This window comes from Osmerus eperlanus, chromosome 18, assembly GCF_963692335.1.
Source record: "Osmerus eperlanus chromosome 18, fOsmEpe2.1, whole genome shotgun sequence".
Taxonomy (NCBI): Eukaryota; Metazoa; Chordata; class Actinopteri; order Osmeriformes; family Osmeridae; genus Osmerus; species Osmerus eperlanus.
In genome coordinates, this window is record NC_085035.1 from 12,708,437 (window position 1) to 12,722,109 (window position 13,673).

The window sequence follows — 13,673 nt, forward strand, 5'->3', positions numbered from 1 at the left end:
AGACAGGCAGAAGTGCTGAGGAAAAGGGAGATGGCGCAGAGGAAGAAGGAGGAGGCCCAGAGGAAGAGGGAGGAAAAGGAGAGGAAGAGGGCAGAGAAGGAGAGGCAGATGGCAGTAGTGGAGGAGCTTGGCGGACACTGCGCTGTCTGCCGTAGCCTATCCCCTCCCTCAGGTGAGGAGGCAGGTGAGGAGGATGCCATCTACGAGTGGGTTCAGTGCGAACTTTGTGAGCTCTGGTTCCACCTCACTTGTTTGGGGATTGCAAGTGTGCCAGCAGGGGACTGGTACTGCCCCAAGTGCTTCCTCAGTGAGATCTAGCACTTTGTATATATGTTTGCTATCTTTGGCTATTTTACCCAGTTCTGTTTAATGTTTTTGTTAAATATGTTCTGCATTTCAACAGTTTAATCTTTAATCAGTTTAATCTTTTAAAATCAACTTTAATGTTAATAGTTTTTTGGGGGGGCATATGGATCAGCGTTCTCGTCGCGCCTCCTGTCAGTACCTGTTCTTATGCAGGGAAGCTAATGATCCTAATATATTTCTAAACACAACATCTCACAGTTCTCTGTTGAAGGCAGGGCTCCAATTGATTTACAATTCTATATGTATGTGTAGAATATGTAGTTATGCTAGTTTGAGACCACAATAGCTATGGAAATAAAGAGTGAATGCAATTATGGATTGAAGTTGGCTTTGTCCATATACAATTTGTCCATTTCACAACACCTTGTATTTCTAACGCTGAGAAGTAGCCTAGCCTAAGGAATAACTTGTCCCTGTGAGAACCCTGTGACGGACGCCAACTTTCCACCAGCTTTCATTTTGACGCATATTCAAGGTAAGGGGTAACCTCTAGAATCACAGGAGCTTCCACTGTGTTCCCATAAAGTATCCCTGAAAACCTGTGTGCTAGCGAATAACTGCCTACAACCACACAAATACAAGCTCCTATTCCAACTTTCTTGCGATGAAAGAAAGTGTAATGTGTTGCCTTTCACAAGCAAAAGCAAATCTAAGTGACTTATTTGGTTATTAAAATAATGGGCAATTAGAATAGTCCGTAATATACATACTTAGGGTAATTTATATGGATAGTATATACTAATAATGTATATTAGGTTATTATACATATTATTATCATCCATATAATAGTATCCATATTATACATGTGCATATTATTTATATTATATTATGAGTATAAACACATATAAGTTTCTTATATGTGTCTAACAAGTGTCTTTAAATGTTTTATCGTTGTGGTTGTCAGTTAAACATGTTTCCATCTGTTGGACCCCTGGTGGAAAGAAGCAAACGTTACACCATGAGTTAAATAATATCGGAAAACGGAACACCGTGAGCTACTCATGATGTTCCGAACAACGCCGGATGTCGCCGTTTTTTTATATTTTAACGTGTATTATTGGTTCAACATCATGTCAATCATAGCTCAGAAAGTTGCCAAGCGTTTTCCGGCAACTACGATGCTATCAGATTAGCTGTAGCCTTATTTTTGACCGTTGCAGCCTCATTTGAAGTCGCTATACGTCCGAGTTTGTACGGAACACCGTGAGTCTACAGTAGCTTACGTGAGACGCACTACAAAAACATCTACACTACACAGCTGTTTAGGAAATCAAACGGCGACAGAACATGTTCGGCACTCCCCTTACTTAAATCAAAAGTCTATCTAACTACTAACCTGAACTTCATTGCCACAGCCTAAACGTTGTCAATCTGTTCATGAAAATAATTAATTTCAGCTTAAACCGTACAACGGAACGTTAAATCCAATTCAACCAACGCAATCGCTACCAAGACGAACACAGCAGTAGTCTAGTAGTGTACCGTAGTAGTACAATTTACCGGGGCAGCTTCTCCACACAGGGCTATATCGCATTTTGCGTTGTTACTGACAATGATCGCTACCAGTAAGCTTTTTATGAATGAGCGATTTTCCACTAAATAAATGTTAAGCTTATTTACGTTTTTGGGGGCATATTTTCAGTTAGCAGATGGTACTGTTTGAATCGCGATTCCATCTTCTACTGCCGGTAACGTCGTAGAATAATCTTCAAAGGGGGTTCTTTATTAATGAATGAATGCAATGAGTAGGCTAAATGCCTGAAAATATCATGAGAAGGGAAAAACTTAAAATGACGTTTAAGTCATAGAGATTAGGTCCATTTTTACACCGGTCTGCCAAATGTATTCGTTTTGATTCAACGATGAGGCTGCCTCTTGCAGGGGAAATGAGAAGACATCTATTTCATTCTACACTTCACTCGTATTTTCAGTTGTAAATGAGCAGAAAAAAAAAAAAGCTTTTAAATCTATGTAATCTTTATAAATAATAAGTATGCATTTTCATATAAAATATACATAAATCAGTTGTAAAAATGTCATTCAAAAACGGACCCCTGTGCAACCGACGCAAGCAAGCACACCCTACAATTTCCCCAGAAATTGTACCCTCTCTAGTTAGTTATGCGATTACTCAATAAGCGCATCTACATGATTCTTTTTATTAATTGTTGTATGCTCCACGGACAAAACTTGCACCATCATCCTTCTGCAACAAAGTGTTGCCGTGTCTTCCTGTATCGGCCCTACTGCTGTATGTTTCATTCCATTAACACATTGAATCCTACTAAGAAAGCCGAGTAAACGCACTCAATGGTAGGCTACATCTGCTACTTCTATTACTATCCCAACTATAATTTCAGCTGTTAAAACAATAATATTCTTGTTACGACTAGCTAGCCTACTTCTTCTGTTTAACAGTTCAGCTTTCAGCTTCTCCCGCATTGTAGGCTATTTTAGCTCATAGCTTTGTTAGATGATGCAGTTCAGCTTCCACACTGCCTCTTTTGTGTCACTCATTTTTGAAATTCATTTCAGCTTGCGGGTATTTTCTCATTTCTCACTTTTATACTTTTTAAAATATAAAGGTTTTTGTGCAAATTATTCTCCCTTTAAAAGTAATGGTAAATCCTTTCAAATCATTGTTGGAATGCTGCTCCAGCCCCTTTCAAAAATACCTTTCGGTTGCTTTGAAGCTTCAGCTTATAACTTTCTACTAAATTTTCACTTTTCAGCTTTTTTAGCATGGTCATCTATCCCCATTCAGGTTTTCAGCATTCTCACTGCTGTTTCGCAGGAACAGCCTTTCTAGTTCTATTATTTATTTTCGCCCCCCTAAGGATCAGTCAATATTTGGACTACATACACAACGGCGGTGTCAAAAGGTTCGTCTTGTTAGCGATTGCGTTGGTTGTATTTTTATTTACGTTCCGTTGCATGGTTTAAGTAGAAATTGCGTTTTTGTGGTGAAAAGTGAAGCTAACGGTGGCTAATTTGCTAGCCACAGTCACTGACGTTACTAACGTCACTATGTCACTAACGTCACGAAAACACGCGTGACTACCTGTAGCAGAACATTCGTTTCGCATCTGTTAACTTGGGGGATAGCTAGGCTAACTATAGCTTTACTGCAAGGCAGCTGCAGAAACGCCACAAGCAAAGAGGCCAGGGTGATAACTATTTACTCATTTTACTTTGTGATGTGAAACACAATTATGTAATTTACAATATTAGCTGATATTATTAAGGAAGTAGGCCCACATCTACTTTCGGAAACGGTAGTCTACTATTTCACTGAAGCATTAGCATGACATTAGCCTCTGTTGCCCGGGCAACACATACTACAGTGGTCTATGATGCATCTGTTTTCAATCGTTAAAATAAACATTCCTCACAAATACATTTTTGTTGTAGGATTTATTATGACATTACAAGTAAACGATTTGTGGGTGAAATTATCATTACCTGTGGTTTCAAACCAGTGTTGCTCACTGCAACGCTGTAGCCTACGAGAGACACTACAAAAACATCTACACAGCTGTAGGAAGTCAAACAGCGACAGAACATGTTCGGCACTCCCCTTACTTAAATCAAAAGTCTATCTTACGCTCCTGTTTCGCCCGCGAGACAAAAATGCTGCCTCCCCCTTCCTCAGTTACGACGCACTAAATTCTAAAAAATATATTTTTTAGACGCTACACATGTTATACATCGTTGGAAAGCTACGATTCTTGTGCTTCCATTGAAATAAACCAATTCAAGATCAAGTCGCAATAGCAAGCAAAGTCAACGTCTTTTTCCGGTGAACATTCCTTCAACAATGCCAAAGAAAAAAGTTGTACTCACCCTAAGTTGTTCAAATAGGTCCAGGTGTGCAAATCATGCCATCAAAACTTGATCTGCGTAAGTCCCAAGGGTTCAAAGTATCTAACCATGTAAAGTAATTCGTCCAAATACAATGTTTTACGTTCATGAATAGCCATTATCCTTTGTTTCATTATGTAAGTTAGCCGACGGAAGAAACAACTTGTTCACATAACAGTGTTATTTTCTCCGATTTATCAACGGAGTATTTACAAAATGAAGGTCTCAAAATGTCCGTTGAACCCTCCCCTTTTGATTGACACCTTGTTCGACCCAATAGGAGCTTCCATGCCCCGTTGACAGCCCTCTAAAGCCAACTAGGTCTGTGCGTCCTGCCCCCCCCCCCCCCCCCCCCCCACACACACTCGTTCTAAACAAATTTCTCGAACTGGCTTCGACTGGCTCTGAAATTAGCTCGTTAGCCTTGTAGCTGACAGCTAGCTGAAAATGCCAATACCTCATTTGTATGCGTCTGTGGAGCCTTCAAAATAACAGTCGATTGCGCAATATGGTTGACAGAATCAGTGTTCTTTGTGCGCCAATCCTTGGAATCAGATAAAGCACTCCAATGTGTTCATGCTTCAGTTTTTGTGTTTCAGTATTACTAATTAGGGATTTAGCTATTATATATGATATTTCTAAGTACCAGAGATGGGCCAGAGATAACAATTATGAAAAATAATACCTTTTTATTTGACCTTGACCTTGGTTACAAAGGGTCATTTTGGAGTCTCCAAAAGACCCTTTTAGAAAATTCCTGGATGTACTCTTATAAAAACATGTGTCAAATATGAATATATTGTGGTATTATGTTTGACTTTTGATTTGAATTGGGTAAGGCTTCAACCTGTGGTCCATTTTAGTCTTCCAGCTAATACCTACCACCTCTAGGCCTATTCAGGCCTCTGTTTTCAAAACAAAATCTAGGCGGAAATAGAAATTTTCACTTTCCTTGTGTTCAAGCTTCTATTACTCAACACTAGAAGGACTGACAGGGGTCCTGACAACAGGGGACATAACTTCAGAGTGTCAGCTTTCAAAAGAGATCATTTACATGCATGTACTCCAAATGGTTCAAGAACAGCTTCCAATTTACTTTGGGTATGCTGTTTAGGCGTTTTCAGGCAAATTTAACAGGAACATGAAAAGGTTAACTTCATTGCCACAGCCTAAACTTTGTCAATCTGTTCATGAAAATAATTAATTTCATCCTAAACCGTAGAACGGAACGTTAAATCCAATTCAACCAACGCAATCGCTACCAAGACGAACACAGCAGTAGTCTACTGTACTGTAGACTTTCAGTGCCCCAGTCCCAGACACCCTCTGTCCCCCCCACAAACACCTTTTAGAAGGGCTCTCTTTCAGTGCTCCAGTCCCAGACACCCTCTGTCCCCCCCACAAACACCTTTTAGAAGGGCTCTCTTTCAGTGCCCCAGTCCCAGACACCCTCTGTCCCCCCCACAAACACCTTTTAGAAGGGCTCTCTTTCAGTGCCCCAGTCCCAGACACCCTCTGTCCCCCCCACAAACACCTTTTAGAAGGGCTCTCTTTCAGTGCCCCAGTCCCAGACACCCTCTGTCCCCCCCACAAACACCTTTTAGAAGGGCTCTCTTTCAGCTGTTAGGAAGGAGCTGGAAGCTGCAGGTAACTCACACAAACATGAAATGTTCCATATACAGGTCCATAAATATTTGGACATTGACACAATTTTCATCATTTTGGCTCTGTATACCACCACAATGGATTTGAAATGAAACAATCAAGATGTGCTTTAAGTGCAGACTTTCAGCTTTAATTTCAGGGTATTTACATCCAAATCAGGTGAACGGTGTAGGAATTACAATACATTTTATATGTGGCCCCCCCCTTTTTAAGGGACCAAAAGTAATTGGTCTTAAACTTAATTTCCACTTAAACCATACAACGGAACGTAAATCCCAATAGAAGCTACTCAATCGCTACCAAGACGAAACTTTTGACACCTAGGTTGTCTATGTAGGCCAAATATTGACTGAGTTTTAGGGGGGCAAAAAGAATAAAAAGAATAATAATAATATATATGTGAGAGAACAAAGGTTGTGCCCTTGCCGAAGGCAAAGCACACCCAACTAGAGAGGGTACAATTTCTGGGGAAATTGTAGGGTGTGCTTGCTTGCGTCGGTTGCACAGGGGTCTGTATATTTTATATAAAAATGCATAGGGCCTACTTATTATTTATAAAGATTACATAGATTTAAAAGCATCTTTTTTTTGCTGCTTATTTACAACTCAAAATACGAGTGAAGTGTAGAATGAAATATGATGTCTTCTCATTTCCCCTGCAAGAGGCAGCCTCATAGCTGAATCAAAACGAATACATTTGGCAGACCGGTGTAAAAATGGACCTAATCTCTATGACTTAAACGTCCTTTTAAGTTTTCCCTTCTCGTGATATTTTAGCATTTAGCCTACTCATATTGCATTCATTCATTAATAAAGAACCCCCTTTGAAGATTATTCTACGAAGTTACCGGCAGAAGATAGACTCGCGATTCAAACAGTACCATCTGCTAACTGAAAATATGCCCCCAAAAACGTAAATAAGCTTGACATTTATTTAGTGGAAAATCGCTCCTTCATAAAAAGCTCACTGGTAGCGATCATTGTCAGTAACAACGCAAAATGCGATATAGCCCTGTGTGGAGAAGCTGCCCCTGTAAATTCTACTACGGTACAGTACTAGACTACTGCTGTGTTCGTCTTGGTAGCGATTGCGTTGGTTGAATTCGATTTAACGTTCCGTTGTACGGTTTAGGCTGAAATGAATTCTTTTCATGAACAGATTGACAAAGTTTAGGCTGTGGCAATGAAGTTCAGGTTAGTAGTCAGATAGTTTCACCTATTGAAAGACTTTTGGTTTAAGTAAGGGGAGTGCCGAACATGTTCTGTCGCCGTTTGACTTCCTACAGCTGTGTCGATGTTTTTGTAGTGTCTCGCGTAGGCTACAGCGTTGCAGTGAGCAACACTGGTTTGAAACCACAGGTAATGATAATTTCACCCACAAATCATTTACTTGTAATGTAATGTCATAATAAATCCTCCAACGAAAATGTATTTGTGAGGAATGTTTATTTTAATGATTGAAAACAGATGCATCATAGACCACTGTAGTATGTGTTGCCCGGGTAACAGAGGCTAATGTCATGCTAATGCCTCAGTGAAATAGTAGACTACCGTTTCCGAAAGTAGATGTGGGCCTACTTCCTTAATAATATCAGCTAATATTGTACATTACATTTTACAATTGTGTTTCACATCACAAAGTAAAATAAGTAAATAGTTATCACCCTGGCCTCTTTGCTTGTGGCGTTTCTGCAGCTGCCTAGCAGTAAAGCTATAGTTAGCCTAGCTATCCCCCAAGTTAACAGATGCGAAACGAATGTTCTGCTACAGGTAGTCACGCGTGTTTTCGTGACGTTAGTGACGTTAGTAACGTCAGTGACTGTGGCTAGCAAATTAGCCACCGTTAGCTTCACTTTTCGCCACAAAAACTTAACTTGAGCCTAAACCATGCAACGGAGCGTAAATCCCAATAGGAGCAACTCAATCGCTACCAAGACGAAACTTTTGACACCTAGGTTGTCTATGTAGGCCAAATATTGACTGAGTTGTAGGGGGGCAAAAAAAATAAAAAAAAATAATAATAATATATATGTGAGAGAACAAAGGTTGTGCCCTTGCCGAAGGCAAAGCACACCCAATTATATTGGTATTGGCATTTTTTGGTCAATGTTTAAACACTGTTCAGTTCCCCATCTTCTGTCCAACAGGGGATTTTGTTTTGGTTGTTTGGCCAATATTAACCCCCTACACTACTTGACATGCTGTGCATCTATCAGATCTTCCCCTCAGTTACTGATCTGCTGTGGTGGATCAAGAGTTGGGATACTTTGTCTCCACAAAGCCTCTCTCACTGGCTCCACAATGCTCTCAGTATCATGGATGAGGGTGTGGGATGTCCTGTGTCACCTGGCATTGTGGTGGAAATTCGGACGATACTGGGTGACGATACTATAATACACACTACACACACACCTGCCTCTCTATCTCCCTTTGTCTCTCCATCTCTCTGCATAATACACACTACACACACACCTGCCTCTCTCTCTCCCTTTGTCTCTCCATCTCTCTGCATAATACACACTACACACACACCTGCCTCTCTATCTCCCTTTGTCTCTCCATCTCTCTGCATAATACACACTACACACACACCTGCCTCTCTCTCTCCCTTTGTCTCTCCATCTCTCTGCATAATACACACTACACACACACCTGCCTCTCTATCTCCCTTTGTCTCTCCATCTCTCTGCATAATACACACTACACACACACCTTCCTCTCTATCTCCCTTTGTCTCTCCATCTCTCTGCATAATACACACTACACACACACCTGCCTCTCTCTCTCCCTTTGTCTCTCCATCTCTCTGCATAATACACACTACACACACACCTGCCTCTCTCTCTCCCTTTGTCTCTCCATCTCTCTGCATAATACACACTACACACACACCTGCCTCTCTATCTCCCTTTGTCTCTCCATCTCTGTAAGGATGAGATCTCTCAGCAGGCAGGCCGGAAAGAGTCACGACAATTATAAAAAGGGTTGACTCGGTTTTATTAGCTCAACGTCGGATCATGCCACCAATCCACAACAGAGTGGCTAGCATGAGTGACAAAACATGTCTCTCATAAGTCCTTTATAGATGGCTGGACTGTACAAATATAGTTACCACCACAACATCTCCTTAAACGGTACACATTCCACAACTTGATGCACAGAAGAAACTACACACAGGTGATGCAGTCATCAATCATTGCTTGTACTATTCTCTGCATCTTGCACTTAACCTAAGTTGACCAGAGCACATTCCTTGATCTATATGTGTCTTGTCCAAGGCTTGCTCCGTGACCTCTTGACCACAGCAAGAGACAACCTCACACATGTATAGAAAATCTGCGTATCAATCTCTCTGCATAATACACACTACACACACACCTGCCTCTATATCTCCCTTTGTCTCTCCATCTCTCTGCTTAATACACACTACACACACACCTGCCTCTCTCTCTCCCTCTGTCTCTGTCCATTACTCTCTCCATCTCTCTGCATAATGGGTGTTACATATGCTACAGTGTACCAGGACACCAGCCTTCAGTAACCCGTCAATAGTTTCCTTATTACTTAACTTTCCCTGTGGGGACATGGAGTACTGGTTCTTCCTAGGTCCTGTCTTGCCTTCTCATAAGATAATCTGCAGTGTTGTGCACGTTCATACCTCTCATGAACTCGTTCAAAGTTCAGTTCATACAAGTAAACATGAATAGTTCACGTTCATAGTTCACCATTTAAATTCTGAACTAGTTCATAGTTCAGTTCATAGTTTTAAGGTGTGTGTTTACCATGTGTAAAAATCCTGCAAAAAATAATAAGGTGCATCAGATGTAGTCGCTGAGTCTGCGTCTCTACTTTCATTTATATGAGACCGAGAGCTGTTGTCTTGGAATACGTTGTTTGGTCAACGTGTGTGCGATGAATCATGGGTAACGTAGAGCGAAGTTGAGTTAGTTGGTTTGGGTTAGGCTACATAGCGGAAAATGTTACGGGCACTGAGCAACGACATGGTGCAAGCATTCGATTTAGACAGCGTCTCTACTCAGGAGAAGGAAAACATTCCGTAAAGTTTTAGCTAGACCTCAAATAAAATGAACGCGTTCTTTTGAACTCGTTCATGCACAACACTGATAATCGGTATAGGTCCTGCTGATTTAATCAGACCAACAACATTTCCTGTCTGCCACAAGGTATCAGAACCCCAGAGAGGGTTTGGGTTTAAGTTCAGGGGTCACCAGGGAACACACAGAGGTCTGGAGCTTGTCTGGGTTCAGTGGTTACAACATGGCTTTCTGCTGTTATTTCAACATTCCTCTCAAAAAGTCTCTCGGTTGTGCTAGTTTCCACTGTTGGTTAAAGGGAGCTAGATGTGATGGTGCAGACATCTGTCTGACCATGGGCCCCCAAGTCTTGTTGTTCAAAGGGAGTGTTTACCCAGGGTGTCATCCATCAAAGTACTCATCCCATTCAATGCCCCACTCAAAATCTGTGGAGTCAGGGTCATACTTCATGGTACAGTGAAAGTCTTTTAGGTGCAGCATTCCAGGCATTTAATCCTGGTTATAATCCTGTCTCATGTGTCTGCAACAGTCCAACAACCAGTTTTGTGGATTCCAGGAAAGTCCACAGTGATCCCAGTGTTTCCACACAGGATTGTCTTTTTGACTGGGAGGAACATATAAGGGCTGCTTCAGTTCTTAGTTGCCCCTCAGCTGGACACAAAACTAAGACCCATACTGTCAGCAACCAAACCCCAATATATCACCCTGAAAACCTCCCCTCTCTCTCCCTCTGCCCCTCCATGGGCCTGTCCTTCCTCCTTGTGGGTATGGGGCCTGTCCCTGATAGTGTGCTGGTGGTAGAGCACATGGACCCTACTAGGCTGGGGTGCTGGTGGTAGAGCACATGGACCCTACTAGGCTGGGGTGCTGGTGGTAGACCACATGGACCCTACTAGGCTGGGGTGCTGGTGGTAGAGCACATGGACCCTACTAGGCTGGGGTGCTGGTGGTGCCATACTGGGAGCCTGGTACCTAGCTGGCTGTTGTACATAAAACATGGCTGTTCTGACTGCACACATAGTGGCTAGTTTTTTCTTGACTAGCTGGGAGTTAGTTTTAACCATGTTCTCCTCCTCCTTCTCTTGTCTGTTTTAAATGTGCTGCATAGTGTCTATTGTGTGAAATATTTTTGGAATGCTCAAATCACCAAAGTCAACTGTCTCCCCCAGTTTAAATGTTTTACATTTTTACATGTATTCATTTAGCAGACGCTTTTATCTAAAGCGACTTCCAAGAGAGAGCTTTACAAAGTGCATAGGTCACTGATAACAACAAGATAGCCCCAAAAAACATTGTGGGTAAAAAAAAAACACTGCAAGTAGCCAAAACATGAAGCACATATTGTGAACAACCAAAGTAAGTGCCAAAGGGAAGAACCACAAGAGCATGTAGTTAAACAAGTTACAATTAAACAACATGAATCGCTATAAGAGCGAGTGTACCTGTAGAAAAGCAAGCAACAGTAAAAAATATTTCAACAATTTAAATCAGTTACCACTAACCAACAAGAGCAGCAAGGCTCTAAGCAAGAGTCATTGTGATCCTTGAGGAAACTAACATGGGGTCCAGCAAACCATTCCTAAGTACCGTTGTACTCCCGGAACAAGTGCGTCTTGAGCCTTTTCTTGAAGGTGGGGAGACAGTCAGTGTCTCTGATGGAGGTGGGGAGTTGATTCCACCATTTGGGTGCCAGACAGGAGAAGAGCTTGTGTTGGGACCGGGCGCTCTTGAGCGGTGGGACCACCAGGCGGTTGTCTGAAGAAGACCGTAGGTGACGAGTGGGGGTGTAAGGCTGCAGGAGAGACTTGATGTAGTCGGGTGCAGTCCCGTTCACTGGTCGGAAGGTCAGTACCAGGGTCTTGAATCTGATGCGGGCCGTGATAGGTAGCCAGTGGAGGGAGATGAGGAGCGGGGTAACATGGGAGCGTCTGGGTAGATTGTAGACCAGGCGGGCCGCCGCGTTCTGAATCCTCTGGAGAGGGCGGGTTGCGCATGCTGGGAGACCGGCGAGCAGCGAGTTGCAGTAGTCCAACTTGGATAGGACAAGTGCTTGGACTAGCAGCTGGGTGGAGTGCTCAGACAGGTATCTCCTGATCTTCCAGATGTTGTAGAGGGTGAATCTACACGACCGGGAGACTGCAGCAATGTGGGCTGTGAGGGAGAGCTCGTCGTCCATGGTCACCCCGAGGTTCCTGGCAGAGGATGAAGGGGTCACCGTCGCCGATCCCAGGGTGATTGAGAGATCGTGGGAGATGGAGGGTTTGGCTTCAACAATCAAGTTTAACAGCGACCAGGTGCCAGGGTGTCCTCCAATCAAGGCATGTTTTGAATAAGTTGCCATGAATCTTATCTCTATAAATACACCGTATCTCTATAAAACAGCTGTTCACTTGCTCCACCTCTTTTACTATTCCATTTATCAATCCTGAAATTGATCATCACCATAGTTTCCTAACTTACTTCCTTACTTTCTATGCATAAAGTATTTCAATAAACTAATACCCATGTATCAGAGTAAGCTGTTGCTAGTATACAAATCCTCTTTTACAGGCAGCTAAGTGTTTAAACAGTTTAACATTGACCCGGCCCGATCAGGACCAGACAAACTCTAGTTGGTAGTGCGTCACCACAGCGGGACTTCCCCTTCTCTTTCCCCTCAGCCCTTTTAAGACCGGGTTCCAAATCAACAGATTCTGTCCACAAGCTCGTACTTTTTTTCCTACGGTGCGTAGCTACAACTAGGCGGGCTTCCAGGAAATCGCCAACCACGGATGTTGCACTGCTGGCTGGCTCGTGTAGCGGGGTTTGCTCGCTGAAGAACAGAAATACTTAATGTATTATCAAGTATTTAGTAGAAGGGGGCACTACCCTGATATTGAGTTAGGACATCAGGGAAACCTATAGGTTTAATATGTAATAATCTGTCATCTGAAGGAATGAATTTGTTCCAAGTGTAGAGCCAATCTTAACATTAGGGAACAAGCATACATCAAAATAGATTTTACAATGAATGTATTAAAGTAAGGTAAATATGGATAGTATGAACAAGTTAAATTATGAATTTGAAATGAGATTGGTTTCAATGAACAGAATGAAATGGTCTAATTTAAAGACAGAAATTATACAGTCAATGATTACAAATCAAATCATAAACAGAGCTTACACCAATGCCATGTCGGGGAGGAAAGAGCGTTAACCATGGTAACGTTTGATCAGGGTTGATCAATGAGGTTAAGGGCGGTTTGCATCCGAGGTCCATTTGAAGATTTGCAGACTGAAAAGCAGACTTTAAAGTACGTGATTTTACAATATTCCTTCACAGTATCAGTTTGCACGTACATTAACATGGAATGTGATGTTACATTTACATTTAGTCATTTAGCAGACGCTCTTATCCAGAGCGACTTACAGTAAGTACAGGGACATTCCCTCCGAGGCAAGTAGGGTGAAGTGCCTTGCCCAAGGACACAACGTCATTTGACATGGCCGGGAATCGAACTGGCAACCTTCAGATTACTAGCCCGATTCCCTAACCGCTCAGCCACCTGACTCCCATGTTCCCATGTTCCAGAGTTACTTCATCTCATTTCCAAGTCACATCTTACAAAGAACTAACTTCTGGCCATGCAGGCATGAGCAGCTTTAGCAAGCAGCATAATGACGGTGGGCCGTGGAGCACTAAGAGGTGTCTAGTGTGTCTGTAACTGTGATCATAGGCTAACGTGT

General features: G+C 42.3%; 1 protein-coding gene across 9 annotated transcripts in view; it reads left to right on the plus strand.

Annotated features, from left to right (window-relative positions):
* Positions 1-13,673, plus strand: part of LOC134038951 (NACHT, LRR and PYD domains-containing protein 3-like) — a 201,505-nt gene that overhangs the window by 130,173 nt on the left and 57,659 nt on the right. The gene's annotated exons all lie outside the window — the stretch shown is intronic.